The 16,716-nt window shown below is 52.7% G+C and overlaps 1 long non-coding RNA gene across 1 annotated transcript in view; it reads left to right on the top strand.

Moving 5' to 3' along the window:
* Positions 1-16,716, top strand: part of LOC112982492 (uncharacterized) — a 109,829-nt gene that overhangs the window by 62,128 nt on the left and 30,985 nt on the right. The window contains exon 2 of the long non-coding RNA XR_010392198.1: positions 12,423-12,659. This is a non-coding gene — a long non-coding RNA (uncharacterized LOC112982492). The remainder of the gene's footprint in view (positions 1-12,422; positions 12,660-16,716) is intronic.

Genomic DNA, 16,716 nt, shown 5'->3' with positions numbered 1-16,716 from the left:
GAAGATGATGCAGATCACACCTGCTTCTGCCAGCTGCAAATTTAGCCCCTGGTCTAACCGCTTGTCTGCATATCACAATGAACCTCAAAGCGCCTGCATAAAATAACACTTTATTATTATTAATAATAATAATAAGTAGAGGTAATTTGTGATTCTTGAAACTGGCCCAAGCCACCAAATTCAGATCGAGATCTGACTTCAGCCTCCTGAATGTGGGGGTTTGGGCCAGTCTGTGTTTATACGTGGGACCAGTTGTGAAATTCGGAGTTCAGATCCTAAGTCCCTTCCTCCTGCCCCTGAGCTTTCAGAGCTGCGGTTTGGCTTGAGGCCAACGTTTAACCATTATGAAAACCTCTCTGTTTAAGGGTGTCCCACCTGTCTTTTAAAACTAAGATCTTCAGGAAGGTGAATTGCATGAGTGAGATCTGCCCGTCACTGCTGGGTGATCAGTGGGGTTTGCTCGCCGTGGTGGGGCTCGCTGGGGAGGAGGCAACCGGCAGAGGGTCTTGGGGCTGGCGAGCCGGTGCAGAGGACACGCTGCGACCTCGTGGGGCGATAGCACCGGGTTTGTCACCTTGGCCTGGTGCAGAGGGCAGTCCCAGCCTTCGCAGTGGTATCACTCTTCCCATCACAAAGGCATCCATGAATGTCTTCTCCCAGGTTCTTATCTAGCCCCGCATGGCCCAAAATGTGGACCTTGCTCAGTCACCACATCCCTTCCTCACCTGATCATCTTCTGCCACCAAGCTTTTGGGAGCTCCATCCTCTATCAAGCGGGCTTGAAACTGGCCAAACGGTGAATTTCTCTGAATAACCTTTGAAGTTAACGGGCTGATGGGTCCACAGACTCAGAGAAGGGCAACTGCACAACTGCCCTTTCCTTAGGGGAAAAAAAGCAAAAAAGAGAGGTGGGTTGTGTTTTTTTGTGTCAGCTATCAGGCTGGGTACCTAACACGCTTCTTGGCTCATCTTGTTTCAGGTCTGGGAAATGGGGTGGGAGTGTTTGGAAGTCAGGAGCTGCGGGAGAGTTGCTCTGTCTGTAAGGTGGGAACGGGGCAGTGTCCGCCTTGACCGGCTCGTTGCTTCAGGTTTGCTCTGTGTACTGAGATGGCATTGCTAGGGACCATGAGGAACCAGCTGGGTAGATGCAGGCATCTAGCGTGAGTCTCTCCCCACCTTCAACAGGCAAAACAAGCTATCAGAGAGAGAAGAAATGAACTTTTGGGGTCACGTAGCAAGCCCACGGCAGAGGCAGCCTAGCGCAGCCGAATCCGTCTCCTCTGAGCTGGCTCCTCAAGCACAGCGTCTGGCCGGAGCAGAGAGCATTGCTGCGGAGAGCAACCTCTGCCATTTGCAAAGCTGACCTACATTAGACAAGTTTGCGCAATACACAGGGATCTGTGTCATTAAAAAAAAAAAAATCTCTGACCAACTGATCGGCACTTTTATTAATAATTTTCAGAGTTTTGAGCGCACAGCCCGTCTCTTGTTCGGGTGGGAGAGGGCTTGCGACGGAGCCTCCGCGCCCTGGCGTGGCGGTGGGTAGGCGCCCGGGCTGGCTCCGGCAGCGCTTGGCTGCAGTGCCGCCCTGCTCCCTGCGCCAGGGAGAAGCCAAGCCAGCGGGAACGTTCGCTAGCATCGTTTTCTGCCATTCACAGCAATTTTTATTTATATGTTTGCTTTTTCGCATGCAGATGGCCAGCATCAATGGCTTGGCTTGTGGTTTGAGCCCCGGAGCCAAGCGAGTCCTCTTGTCTTGGCTCAGCCTTCAAGCGTGCTGGCTTGCCCACGTCTACCTGGGCTGCTGCTATCTCTGCAAAGTGGGCAGCTCCTTCCACACGCTTCCAGCAGGAGCTTGCTGGCTGTTTGCATCAGAAACTACTGTTTAAAGTGTGGTTATGGTTAGAAAAGAGCCAGAGAGCAACTGTAAAAATGACATACTAGGGCTTTTTTTTAATATATTTATTCCGTGTCACTGACCCTCCCTATCAAATCTGTTCCATTTTGGAGCTGTGGTGAGACTTCTCGCTCCCAAACTCGGCGTGGCACCTTGCTTTGCATGACAGCACCGCTAGCAAACGCTGCTGGGGGAGGAGGGACGTGCGGCTGTCATTGCTCCGAGTGGCTCCCCGTGCGAGTGCCGGCCGCGGCGCAGGCTCGTGCACGCTCAGCCTTGCCCGTTCTCCGTTTGGGTGGACCGTGCGCCCGGGGAGATGCTGCGGTGCGTCCCTCCGTCTTGGTCGGTAGCCTCCTGAGAGGGTCACGAGCTTGGCGGTAGGGCCCCGAAAGGAGGCTGAAACCCACGCCGAGCTGGCGAGGGCAGCCGGCCCCTCGCGTTTCCAGAGAGGTGGCATTTCCCCGGGAGGAGCCCAGCCCGGCGCCCGGGCGGTTGGGATGGAGCGGGCTCTGCTGTGGAAGCTCTGGCTCGGCGTGGTGGAGACTCGAATTCCACTCTGCCCGTCAATGGATTTTATTGTCCTGCGGGGTTTCGCTCCAACACTTAATTCAGCAGCTCCATTCATTTGGATCAGTACGTACATATATACCTTGGCACCTGGCTGCCAGGACGGGCCAAGCTGCGCCAGGCAGCCGCGGCCAAAAAGCACAGGGCGAGGTGGGGAGGTTGCCGAGAAATTCCTGCGCCGCTCCGGCGAAGTTCCTAGAATCGGCGGGGAGGTCGCGCGCGAGGGCTGGGGGGGCCCCGCGCCCGCCCCGGCGCTTGAGAAACTTCTCAGCTTGACTTCGAGCCGCTCCGTAAAAATTCAGGACAAACGTTGGAGGTAAACTGCTAAATCACGTCTGCGGTCCCTTCCTCCGGAGTCGGATTCCACGCGCAGCCGCGTCCCCGGCACATCTGGAGCGGGGGTGCGAAAAGGCAGCGGCCGTGCGGCCCCTCGCCCGCAGCAGGGCCGGGGGACGGGGACCGGCCGGTGTCCCCCCCGGGGCCATGCCACGGCCGCCCGGCGCGCAGGCGTGGTGTTGTGTGCCGAGCCTCGGCTGTGTACACTGCTCCTTCCTCACCGAGGTGAGACATCCCGGTTCTGGAGGTGGAAAAAGCCCTAGCCCGGCTCCTTAAGTCCTTCTTTGCTTTTCCCTGAGCTTTTTATTCCATCGCCCGGAGGGGCTCGTGCACGGGGAGCGCCGAGCCGGCTGCAGCCCCATCCCGCCTGCCGCGGGAAGGCCGGGGAGCCCGCGGGCAGCTTCGTGTCTGTGTATGGGGACAGTGATGTCCCAAAAAGCCACCACGAACAAAGGAGCTTGCCATTTGGTGCTGAGCAGGGCAGAAATCGTGGCAGAGATGCTGTAGCTGGGAAAACTTGGTCCATGGTGCAAGAGCAGATAGTTTTGATTTTTTTTTTTCTTTTTTTTTTTTCTTTTTTTCAATTTAATGTAGTGCTAAACGTTTGGACATCCAAACACCTGCTTTTCCACATGCTTTTCGGTTGGTACCTAAGCTTGGAGGACATAAGTAGCCCGCTCGAGTGGCAGTGGTGGCAGATGCAGGTGAAACCCCGTGTCCCTCCGACGCACTGAGCCGGGCAGCAGCGCGTCTTCAGCGGGGCCAGAGCAGCCCCTCTCTGCCAAGATTGCTGGGTTTATTATTTTTTCAGTCACTTACAAAGGAGAAGAGACTAAGGGCAACCTTGAGGGAAAAGCAGCTCTCAGATCTGAAGCTGCTTCGATTCAAGGTATTCAGAAATCCTAGGAGTCTGTTATTTTCTGTCCCTTTAGAAACTGGAAGTTTTTTGCACTGTTGCCTGTGCTGCTTTCATGCACATAACAGTGAAATGAAATTTCCAAGGACCCCGTCATGGACGGAAAAGGAGGTCCAAGGGTTGCATCTCTGCACAGGGAGAGAGCAGATGGGCAAAGCATTTTCTGCAGGTTTCTGTCTGGGATTGTGAAGAGAAAGTGGTTGCCTATTGTAGGTCTGCAAAAAATTAAATCAATCATATTTCCTCGTCTGCTTGAAGTTCTGAAGTCGCAAATTAATTTTGCTTTGGCAGGGGTCAAACCGTTGGCCTCCTGGGGCTAGCTTTGGACAGGCTACTGATGGGGACAGTAACCAAATATGACAGGCTTGCATGTTGCATTTCCACTTTCTTTACAGAGACCCACTTCCTTAAAATTATATAAGATTTATGGCTTTTTCCTTTGTATAGTGTTGCTATCCCAAAGAGGGTGTTTAGGCTGGAATAGGCCAGGCCTGGGAGGATCAGGTCATGAAGTGAAGAAAGGCTTTTTCTTGAAAACCTGCATCCTACTGATCCTCCTCTCTCCGGCTTTGATGAAGAAGAGTGGTTTTTTGCCAGTGGTGGGTTTCTCATTGTGCCATTTGCTGTGATTTGTAAAAACGGGTGCCTTGCGTTATGTGGCAGAATAAGTGGCTCTACTCCTTGGAAGCAGTCCTGCCTAGTAAAGAAATATTATGGGGAGATGAGACCCCAGTGTAGAGTTATTCAGGACTGTTGAGCAAAGAGGCATCTTCCAAATAGCTCAAGTCCTATGTTCAAAAAGCACCTGAGCTGCGTTGCGTTGGTTGCTTGAAATTTCAGCTTTTAGGTTTCATTTCAAAGCAATGTTGCTATGTCGCAACCTCGGGCTCTGATGTCTTTATTGCACGTGGGGTTTTGGCTGTGTCGTTGCGGAGTCCCGTTTTGAAAATATCCTCTCAAATATGAACTTTTATCCAAATCATGAACAATAATCACATTAAAAAAAAAAAAAAACACAACCCACAGAGATGATCTGATGTTTCCCATCGATTTGGCCCAGGGTTGTTCAGCACTGGAAGTGGATGGGCCAAAATACCCAGAAAAAGACAATTCTCACAGTACCAGGTTTCCGGCCTGACCATAAATAGGAAGTGATGGAAATCTCCTGAGAAATCCTGTTCTCTTCTCATAGGATTCCTGGCCCAGTTTTCCACTTAGACTGAAGTTCTGTGGGAAAAATTTATATATATACAAATATATGTGTGTGCACATACACGTTGCCTCTACAGACTTTACTGTGTTACCGGAACTGGCCAATTTTCACGAGGTATAGGCGAAACCTCAGTTTGGTACTTACTGCCTTTTGCTTTGCTAGTGCCTTAAAATAAATATTGCAAATATTTTAGTGCTGTTTCTTGCATTCTTTTTTGCCTTTGCTTTCTGTGTGTCTTAAATGCGTTTTAGGAAGTGCAATAGGAAAAATTGCTCTCTCTTTGTCTGCTCCCTGTTGTGTCCGTGTCCTGGGACTTCTTTAGGGGACCAGGGTAAAGAGCAGGCCGTTAGCGGTGGGTGCATGGAGGGTGCTGGCTGTTGGACGTGTCCGTCTGTGCCTTGGGCTCCGCAGCAGGGAGCTGAACTGGCAGAGGAGAGGCAGCGATGGGCACATGGCTCCCCAAGCCGGTCACCCTCGTCCCTCCAAGCAGAGCCCTCCCTGTAACCCTTGACCGTCCCGAGCTGCCGCCTCCGCCGGGTGCTGGGCTTTGACTCGCTGAGCAACAAACATGTTTTCCTTAAAAACCCGCTACGGAAAGCTGGAAATCCCCTGGGAACAGCACGGAGGTTTTCCTCGGGGTCAGGTCCGCGGTATCGCGGTGGGAAGGCCGATGCTCCGCGCTGGCCGTGCCGCCCCGGGCCGGGAGGGCACCTCTGGCACCGTGAGCAGGTCCTTGACATCTCAGGTCAAAACGGTGATAAAACCGGCCGCGGAAAGCGTGGGAAAGTCTGCCGGATTGATCGAGCTGGCCTCCTCTGCCCCGCGCCCGCGCCGCGGGCCCGGCAGCGTCGCTGCCGTGTTTGGTTTGAGCGGTTAAAGTCCTTGGGAAGAATGAGAGGAATCTGCCGGGACGAGGGGGCCGGGGAGGCCAGTCCTGCCTCCTCCGTTTGCCCAGCTGAAAGCTCGGTTTTGGCTGAGGGGAGCCGCTTCTCTGGACGAGGTGAAAGCCAGGGGACCTCTGCAGTCGTTTATTTCAATTTAATGAGTGATTTAATGATATTTTGAGGTTTGGGGGCCGCCTCTGGGTTGCAGTGCCCATGCACGGCACTGCGGGACGTGGTGGGGACGGAGCCCGTGTCCCGGGGCGGTTTGCACACCTGCATCCCACGCCGGGGCTCCAGGGGATGCTGGATGGGTCGAGTCATGTGGGGCCGTGGCCTGTTGTGTCAAAAAAGGTGAAATCCTTCCCCAAAACACGTGCTGTGGGTATCCTGGGGGTATTTCCAACAGCAGATAGACGTGGTTGGGCTTCATCCAGGCAGAAGGGTTCGCGGGCACCAAGAAGAGCTGGTGGGTGCTGGGGAGCACTTGGCTGCCCAGGCTCGTTCTCCTCATTCCTGGCCGGACTTGGCTGTTTTCTCCGGCTCCTCCGGGAGCGGCGGATTAGGGGCCGGGGTGTTTGGTTTGGAGGGTGCAGCTGTGCATGGCAGTACGTTAGAACGGGATATTTGGAGACGCCCAAGCGAGCGCGGGTCCCCTGTCCTCGAGTCGCTCGGGTGCTGGGAGATGTCCATGTTAACCGTGACGTGGCTCCTCCGGGCTCAGGTTGCTCTTGGGAGGTCACTTTTTTAATTTCTCTTTGCCAGAGAGGTTGCTTTAAATGTTCACGCGCCCCCGCCGCCTTCCCCGGGTTTTGTGAACGCGCCTGCAGCACAGCTGGGCGCTGCTGATAAACCTGGAATAAATGAATTACGTTATTAAGAAAAAACACTTGGGGCAGACAGCTCCCGATGTGCTTTTGGGCATTTCCCTTCAGCTCGGGCTTTGCTGCCCGTCTCGGGGCTGTTTCGGAGCAGTTTGGTGCCGGGGAGCAGCTGGGCTGGGGTGGGAGGCGAGGTGCGAACACGGGATTTCTTCCCCCTGATTTTACCGAAGTTGTTCCTGGCCGGAGTCTCTCAGCTCTGCACCGCGGCGAGTCTGCATGCACGTACAAACCTGCTCTCGTTTAATTAAAGCAGCCAAGTGGGTACAACCTCCTGAGCCGCTCGCTCTCGAGAGCAGCTTATTTCGGTTTCGATTAAACCCGTCCCTAACCGAGCAAGAGCATCACCGGAGCTGCCAGCGGCAGGGACCTGGCAGGGATTAAAGTCGCAGGTGAATTTAAAGTGCTCTGAGCCATCAGACTTTAGGATATGCCTAAATCGGAGCCCTGTCCGCGTGCCGCGCTTCGGGGCCCGTGTCCGGTTTCCATCCGGGACGCCCGGCCGGCTACGGCAGCCCCACTTGCCCCGTCCTCCCCGCCGAGCCGCTCGGCTCCTCCTTGCCTGCTCCCTCTGAGCCGGGCTCACGAGGAAATCTTCAAAGGCTCACTCCTATCAATTTTCCCCACCATATGTTCTCATTAAAAAATTTATTGTGCACTTTATCTTAGCATTATTTGCCATCAATTAATAAAACATGTTGCAAGCTTCAAATGAACATTCTCCCCTTCCCTTTAACGAGGCAAGGAAAGAGAAATACGAAAAAAAATTACCATGACAGATGGTGTTTTTTAACCTTTCTTTTGCCCAATCTGTGGGGGGAAAAAAACTTCTCAGAATATCGACATGGGGGTTTAATTATACGTTGCATCCCTTGGAGGGCTGATCTGGCACGTGGTGAGCTCGGGGAGCAGCCCGCCCACCCGAAACACGTCTGCGCTGTGCCGGGCGCGGATGCGGGCGCGATGCAGAGCGGGGACGGCTGCCGTTGCAGACCGCAATGCACTTGCTGTTGACACCTGAAATGTTGTACCGTCTTTGGCAAGAGGCACCCGGTCTGGTGCCGGGGGGCAGGTTGTGGTGATGGGTTGTGTTTTGGGGGTTTTAACATGCAGCCTGCGAGTCCCCTGGTGTGGGGGCAAGCCCTGGGATGGAGGATGAGGATGATGTGGTTGGAGCTCCGGGCACCGCTGATGCTCATCCCTCCAGCTCCCGGCTCCGTCCCCCCGGCTGAGACGGGGGGGCCGTGCTTTTCCCCCTTCCTAGGCACGTTCGGGCTGGCTGGCAGGAGCCAGCTTGCAGGGCTGGAGGGCTCATAGGGAGGGAGACAGAGCAGCAGGAAAGCAAATAACGTGTCCTGCATCAGCAGCCACCGCAGATGCTATTGCTCGAGTGCGTGACGTACTCTGCAGCGCATTTGCATTGTCTCTGTGCCTACCGGGGGAAATAAATACAAGAATAATGCATACAGACAGGTTTCTTGTATAAATAAATGTCTGGGGAGAGCCCTGGCTGCGGGTAACCTGCTGGGAAACTCCTGGTCCGGTGGGAATTGTAGACTTAAACACTCCAGCCTCGCTTGGATGTGTCTCAGCTTTGATTTATACTTCTGATTGGATGTTTGCCTGGCCTGATCAGAGAGTTTGGGCAGGAGCTCGTGTTGACACTTGGTATTTAGCTCTGGGTAAAGTTTAAACAAGACTTATCATGGCTCTGACACCTCGGGAAGGCTTCCCTGGTTTAATAGCGTGTTTCATGCCATCTCTTGCATGGGTTTTTCACTGCGTTACTGTACTAGATATTAAAAAAAACACCTAGCCCATAGACTTGCAAAGCATATTCTTGGCTTATTCAAACCCTCTTCTAATTTTAAAATAACCCCGATGCCCTCCAACCATGTGGCCACCTCTCCGCTCGCTTGCACCGGTGTAGTATGAGGTCGGGAGAGCCCATCTCCAGTCGGCGAAGCTGCGGGAATGAGGCTGACGGAGCCTCTCGGAAGCTGTTAACTGCCTCGACCGTGTTGTTGCAGCTTGTACAGCAGCCCTTTAGACCAGGCTTGCGCTGAATAACATCGAACTAATTTAATTTTATGCTTCACTTTTTATGGGTAACAATTAAGGAAAAAAAATCAGTGGAACATAATTACAGCACCTTGAAGTGTAGTGTTACCGGGCCAAAGACTGGAATGAGGTTATGATATGACAGCCTTTTATCTTGGATCTGATAGGGGTGTTATTCATTGTATTAAAAGTTTGCCAACAGAGGCTTCACTGAAAATTAACCCGTGTTATCACAGTGAGTAATATCCTGGTTTTATCATGTGGAATAAACAAATAACACTGAGTTTATGCTTTTGCTTAATGAGGTTACACTGAGTGCAAAGCAATGAAATGGTGTTAACTCCAATGCAAACCCCCCCCGGTGATCGTGGCGATGAAACTGGAACAAAAAGTGCCCCCAGTTTTCTTGCGTAACGCGGAGCTTGTGTTGCCACCCGCTACGTTATGCAACGGGAGCAGAGCGGAGTTTGGCTCTGCTTGGCAGCAGAGCAGGGTGAAAAACTTTGCAAACTTCCCTGGGAATTTTTAGGGAAAGGCGACTTCTGCGATGCTGGCGACAGCAGTGCTGGGCGCGGAGCGGCCGAAGCGGAGGCGCTGGACCGCTTCTCCCCGCCGCAGAGGAGGGATGAGCAGCCGATTCTGGACTCCGCTAGCCGAGGGCCTGGAATCGCTTCATGGGAACAAGAGGATCACCGGGAAGTTAACCCTCTGCTCCTGCACCCGTGGGCCAGGTCCAGCCGCCCGCGGCCGTGACGATGCTCTCGGCTCCATGAGCCGCGCCGTGCTGGACCGGGTGGGAGCCCGGCAAAGCGGCTCGGCTGCGGGAACTTTCTCCTCTCCCTCCAAAATAATTTCACTGAAGAGCTTTAAAAAAACCAAACAAAACGCTTGTCCTTTCGTGCCAGTGGATGTTAATAATACCAGGGGTACTATTATCCCCTGGGCGCTCTATCATCATCTCTAATACCTCCAGAAATGGCTTGGCTAGTTTTAATTATGTTCGTGCCTGTGCTTTCAGCCCTCGTTATCTCCCGTGCCGGGGGGGTCACGGTTTTCCCTCCCCAGGTATCCAGCCGGTGGCACAAGCGTCCCCGGTGCGTTGGCTCCGCTCGCCTGCCCTCCCCGGCCTGGACGCAGCGCTTGTGCCCGGCCGGGGCTGCGGGAATGCGTCGGCACGGAGCCAAGCTGCTCCTGCTGCGGAAGAGGGGATGAGGAGGAGGAGGAGAGGAGGAAGAACCTGGCCGGGGGGAATCCCGGTCTGCGCACGGTGGAATTTCTCCGGAGATACTTGCAGGATAGTGCGGTTGGAAAAAAAAAAGGCTTAGAAAAGTAATAAAGACGCCTCCCTCCCACGCTCGCCCCTAAGAGGAGGTTTTGTCTGCGCGGTGGCCCAGGCGGGACGGTGACATCTGAGAGGACAATTGCCGGCTGTTGCAGCGGGCCTGCCGCTATGAATGGGCCTTCAGAGAAGGTGTCCTTGGCCTCTTGCTAAAACCCGTCGTCCTCCCCAGTCCCTGCGTGTCCTCCCTCGCTGCTGCTGCCTCCCGAAACGGGCCGGCAGCTTATAAGCGAAGCGGTCTAAAAGGTGAGACGGGAGCGTGCCGCAGCGGGGCTGGCGGGACGGCGGGGCGGGGAGCCTAGCCGAGGCCGGCAGCCTCCCGTGGGGGCTGGCGGGATGCTGCCCCCCCAGCCGGAGTATTCCCAGGCGAGGGGCGGGTGGACGCAGCCGGCACCCCCCAGGCTCGGCGGGCTCTCTGAGGGGACGCGAGCTCCCCGGGGGGCTCCGCAGCTGGTGCCGCGGTGGCTCGGCCCCCGGGATGCCACCGTCTCCTCCGGGGAGCTTGGACACCCCAGGGCTGCAGAGGACCGGTGGGTTCGTAGCTGCAGCTGGCGAGGATGAAAATGAAGCAGCTGAGACTTCTGGAGTGGCTTCACGTAACCCCCCCGGATGCACAGGTGTGTGTACGCCTCTACGTGCGTGTCTATATGTGCACACCTACAGCATGCACTCATTTCTTCTCCTCCTGGCCTGGCTGTGCTGTGTCCAGCCCACGAGAAGTCTCTTAGCAGCTTCTTCAACCTGAAATGGGCAATAAATCAGGATTTTAGCTGCTGAGAGCTTAACTTGTTTGAAGGTAAGGAGCACGTACAGCTATATAGGGTCCTAGCAGCATTGCCGCAGCACGCGCTCTTGGACGTGTCTGCTGGTGGGGCAGGAGCGGGCCGTGGGGGGCGAGTGACGGTGGCTCGATGTGACCTTGCAGTTTGCCACCCTGACTCTCTGTCTTGCTCTGCTTTATTGAAACCTTTGGCTCATTTCTTGAGGTTTAGCAGACGTTCACGAAGGATATGAATGAAGTATTAACTGCATAATTAACATAAAATAGAGATCTGTGTTGTCCATATGCAGGTACATAATAGAATAGGCTATACAACATGCACATAAGCATAGAGCATCGATGTAATATCAAAACCAGCATTTATGGTGACTGTACATTTTGTTTGTAAGTATGTTTTCAGCTAAGAAGACTTTAAATTGCGATGAGCATCTAGAACATTAGGAATTTTGATTCTGTGTATTTTTAAATACTCCCTGTAGATTTTGAATACTTTTTTCTTTGTCTGACGTGTTGCTTAGCATTTCACCAGTGCCGATGCCTGTCAGTGCTAGACGTCGTTGTGGTATCTGTGTCTGCGCGGTGGAGTCAGGTGAGGGTGGTTAGCAGCATAGGTCCCCGTTTGTGCGACGAAGGGGCGACTAAGGGCACCCAGGAAAGTGTCGTCTGGGGTCAAAGAGGGACTCGGTTCAGAACAAGCCTATTCCAGTTCTGCCTGTACTTTTTGCCTTTTAAAACTATTTAACGTGGCTCTCTGCCTCAGTTTCCCGTTTACACAACAAGAATGATGCTATCTATGAGCACTTCCAGTACTGGGGAGCTTGCGAGGGACGTCAGAGTCTGTGCGGTGAAGCGTTGACATGTTCACTTAAGTGCTAGCAATGCAAATCGCACTGACTGAGGTGTCCCAGGGACCGCACTGGATATGCACCACGCTGCGTGTCGAGACTGTCCTGAGCGCTGAAGTGGACAGAAATTAGTGGTGAAAGAGCCAGAGGTGGAGGAAGAAAACGATTTCCCTTGATTTTGTTGTTGGTAGGTGTCAGGGGAAAGTCTCCTGTTGGCTGTATTAGAAGAAGAAGCAAGAAGCAGAAGTAAAGGATGTATCTGACACCGTAGCTGATTAAATATTGCATGCAGCACTAAGCTGAGAAATAATCTGTCATCACACTCGCAGACATAAAATCCACTCAGGCCATAAGCTCTTCAGGGCAGGAACATGTTATCTCTCTGGCTCTGCTTCCTGAGCGTAATGCATCACAACTGTTTAGTGTATTACATATAGGAAAAATAGCACTGTAATCTCAGGCTAATCTTACCGGATAACGCAGCCTTCAGTTGTGTTCAGCGCGTTCTGCCTCCCGCCGCGGTGGTTGCGGAGGGTGGGCAATAGCATCTCTGCTCCAGGAAGCAAAGATGCTGGCAGGCGTCTACTCCTCTCTATGCAATAGCGGCTTTCCCTCCCCTGACACTTTGCAATCGCAAGTGGGTTTTCTTCTCGCAACTCACAATAAAGTCAAAACAACTTTTTTTTCCCCTTTTGTTTTTTTCAGAAAGGCAGCTGAGGCAGAGGATTGGTTACGGACTTGCGCACAGCCCTGTGGAAAACGGGCAAGACCCTCTCCATGGATGGGACAAAACCCACTGAGCTCAAGTCCAGTCCTGGCTTTTGGCCTTTATAGCCCGCGGGATGAAGATGGGCACAAACTCTGGAGATATCCTGGTGCGAGGCCTGATGACGTTCCTAATCAGCTTTATTTGACCCTCGGCAGCTACGCTGGCTGAAGCAGGTGGGATGCTTGTCTGGTGCGTGGGGTGGGCATGGTGTGGAGCTGGCTTGCTGCCATTTGCTGTCGGCAGACAACTCCTTTTTCTACAGTGAGTGTTTTGGGTTTTTTTTGTTATGTTTTGGTTTTTCCATTGGAGAACAGGCAAGTTATGTGTTTGGGCAGCACTGTAAGACGGTTCAGGGAGCTGCTACTGAGTGGGTTGGGTGGCTAGGGGAACCTAATTGGCAGTAGCCCTAGGCTATCATAAAAGAAACTGAAACCAGAGTGTTAATGCTTTGGCCAAGTTATGGAGAAATGGTTTTACTGTTTGAAAAGAAATTGCAATAGTAGTAAGTCTGGGAGCATCTGGGAGCATGTTGCCCCCCATTTAGAGACTTGGGAACAAGTGCAAGGCTTGAAGGGCATTTGGGAGCACCAGAAACCACTTGAATGTACGTGTTATGTGTGTGTGTGTGTACATGCAGAGAGGTGTAGAAGTGTAGAATGATTCCATCAGAAGGGACCTCTGCAGGTCTCTAAACCCCGCTCGAAACAGGACCAACTACCTGAGGTTGCTCAGGGCCGTGTCCTGTTGAGGTTTGAAATCTCCAAGGATGGATGGAGATCCAACAACCTCTCTGGGCCCCTGTTCCAGTGTCTGACCACCCTCATGGTGAAAACAACTCAGTGCCCTGTGTTCCAACATGTGATCCTTGTCCTGCGCCGCTCCAAGTATGGCCTGGCTCCATCTTCTCTGTATTCTCAAATAAGACCCTCACATGTCAGTGCTCCAGCCTTCCACCATCTTGGTGGCTTCTGCTGGACCCAATCCAGTAAGTCCGTGTCTTTCTTGTACCGGGGACCTCAAGCCTGGACTTGGTGCTGCAGATGCAATCTCACACGTAGTGAACCCACTTGGGTGGGCTGCACAGGGCTCTGTCCTTCTCTCCCTTTCAGGTCATCCTCGCACTGGCATTCTGGTCTTTTAGTGATTAAATTAAGTGCTGGCAAAGGCAGCCCCTGTGTGTACTTGTGTCTGTGATGCACGACAGCATTGCCCCAACTCAAGGAGGAGGAAAGGAGGTGTCCTCTAGGTCAGGTTTCTCAGTCCACATCACCTTTCAGCTAGTGTCTGCTTGCACGAGATGGACTTGGGATATTTGGCTATGGTGGTCTGGTCTTGCCCAGGCCTGATCTTGCCTTCAGAAGACACCTTTCGGTCAGCAAGGTCCTCGGCTGGCACAAGTCAGCTTAGCTGCTCTGAAGTCAAAAGCACCTAGAACAACAGTCTGCTGGGATTATTAATAAATGCACATCCTGCCTGTGTGATTTACTTCTCAGGTCTGGCCAGAAACCCTTCATGTAGCAGCACTTTCCCTTTTAAGCAAGTAAGTGCTTTCTTAAAACGTACATGGGAAGGTCTGTGTTTCTCTGTTTATCTCTATAAATCTTTCTGTGCCCAAACTTTTAAATAATGATTTGCACGATAATTTCATGCTAATGAAATTCATGACTGCGAGTAGGTGATGGACTGAGCTGCTGCAGCGCATCAGGGGACGCTCGTGCGGAACAGGAGCGGGGGGAGAGAAATGGTGGGTGACGAAGGAAGTGGAGTCGTGGGGGGAAGAGGAAAACGGGGTCAGAAAAGGCCTGGACTGGCCGTGGTAGCTCGTGGTCAGGTCTCTAGGAGATGGGGAGATGGTTCACAGGGGATTTATTCATATGGGGAATCTGCTCTGCAGGGCGAATGGCAGCATAAGGGCATCTCTGACAAGAAATGGTAAAAGATCAAATCATCTGAGATTTTTGGCCTAAATATTTTGGTTTTAAATTCTATAGTAAAAAGTGTTTTTTCAAGTATTCAGCTTTTCAACATGCTTCTGTGCAGAAACTTTTGGGGGGGGGGGGGGGAAGTGTAACCTAACCTCCAATTTTGTGTCCCAGACCAGTTTTGACCAGCCATACCAACAATGTAATCATCAGGGTTTTTTCTCCCCCCTTCTTAGCAAACAGCAGGCCAAGTATCATTTAAATAAAAAAAAAAATCACCAATAAAAAAATAGCAGCCTCCTGCCATACATGGCTGGTGTATTTTTCCTTTGGAAGTTGGCCACCCCAAGCACACACAGGGCCCTGTGTGAGCCTACCTCACCTCCGAGACACGGCGGAGGAGAAAAACTCGCTGTGACTTGGATGGGTTCCTTATGGGCTGAGGTGGGCTGGCGGGAAGGGGGGCGCGCGGCGAGGCCGCGTTTTTGAACCGAGTTCCTTTTTCTATTTTATTTAGATTAGGTTCTGCTCAGCAGGGTGATTTCTTAATTAGAGCAGCCCAGGCTTGCAGGCCCGTAGCTCCAGACCCCTGCTCTGCCTTCTAAGGTTTCACGAGGGAAGTTGTCGTGCCTTATTTCCTGAGCTCTAATATTTGAGCGGTGCGCGGTGATTTCAATGGGAGGAAAAGACATGTAATTTAATCATCTTTATTAGATTTTGGGTGAGGGAGGGGGCAAAGCAGTGGGAACTGTGTCCTCTGCTTGTCTCCTGACTTTCTCTTCTGCTTCTAGCGGTCAGAGAGGAGATTTCAAGGGAGAGGAGAGGAAGTGGAAAAGGGGAAAGTCCTGAAGGACTGTTCAGTGAAAGACTTCTTGTCCTAAGGTTAAGAAGTTCTCCCAACCAGTAGCCTTTATCTCTGCCGTGTCCCTGCATGGATTCATCAGGGCTTTATTAATGACTGGCTGTGGTTAAAACCTTTAACCGCTTGATCGCTTGAGAAGGGGCCTCTTCTAGCAACAGGCTGAGAGGTTGACTGAGATGGTTACTACAGAGCGGGTGAGGAAGCAAAATTTTAGATTTTTGCAAATTTTGCTTGTTTTCTGGAGAGTCAAATGAAAGAAGGCCACGTCCTCCTGGAGGAGGCTGCCTGGCCGCTGCCAGGGACTCCGAATCGGCACCGGTTTGTAGACACAGCCTCGGCTTATTTCCTCGTTAAAAGAGAAAATGAGAGCCCCTCGCAGCCCCTCCGGGCTGGGGGAAGAGCCGTGAGATCCAGAATCGGGGAATTCTCAGAAAACAGGGTGAGAGGGAAAGGCTTAGCTTCGTCGTAGCTGCTCCGAAGTTTGACTCTTCCCATCGTCCTCGTGGCGCAGAGCCAGCAGCCGCGCAAGACCAGCGACGGGGACGCGGGGGCCTCTGCGCCGGTGGGACGGTGCGGAGCAGGCGATCTGCCGGGGCAGGGACCTCAGCCGAGCAGGGTCACCGATGACTCCCTGCCTGCCCGCATGCACCATATGCCAAATCCTTCCTTAACGTAAATCAGTGCTAATGCACTGATGCCAAGGCAGTCGTAGCCTTCTGTGTCGTACGCACTCGGTTGTGACTTTGTAGATTTAAAGATATTAATCAACAAGGATCTATGTCAGTGAGGAGCCAGGGGCTGCGTTTACATTTGATTCAAACAAAATCAAATTCTGGATTATTTTAATAAATCCATTTTACGGCTAGAACAATAGAGAAAGAAGTGAATGTTTGTTACCCAAAGATGCTGCCCTCTCCCCTCTCACCACGTGGATTCGAGGTATTATTTCTCTAGCTGGACCAGTGAAAGGCTCCCGTGGAGGATGGGAGTGGTTTATAACTTAATAATAGGCTTCTCACCTTAAAGTGGTTCCAGTCGCTCTCAGATGTGCTCGGGTGTAATGGTTTCGATTATGAGCCTCGAGCGGGCGAGAGCGGTGCGTAATGAGGTGCAGCGGTGCCCAGGTGAGCGCGGGGGGACACCGCACCAGGGCCTGAAGCACAAGGTGTGCTGAGCCCCAGCGAGCTCGTCACACCCTCCCAGTACAGCTGGTGGTCGGGGAGAAAAACACCTCCCACATTACCCGAGTTCAGCAGTTACTTTAAAAAAAATGCTCATTTTTCGTGGGGTGAGGGAATGACTTTGCACTTAAAGAAGTACCTGCCTCGCAGCAGGTTTGGCTACGCGAGGAAGGTTTAAAGCGTTGCATTGAACAGATTGCCTGAGAGCTGAAATACTGACTTTGCACAGGGCTGCTGGTGGGTTTTAGCAGCTGTTTCTGCATTT

This window comes from Dromaius novaehollandiae, chromosome 18 (genome assembly GCF_036370855.1).
Source record: "Dromaius novaehollandiae isolate bDroNov1 chromosome 18, bDroNov1.hap1, whole genome shotgun sequence".
NCBI classification, from domain to species: domain Eukaryota; kingdom Metazoa; phylum Chordata; class Aves; order Casuariiformes; family Dromaiidae; genus Dromaius; species Dromaius novaehollandiae.
This window is presented reverse-complemented; position numbering and strand designations above follow the sequence as displayed.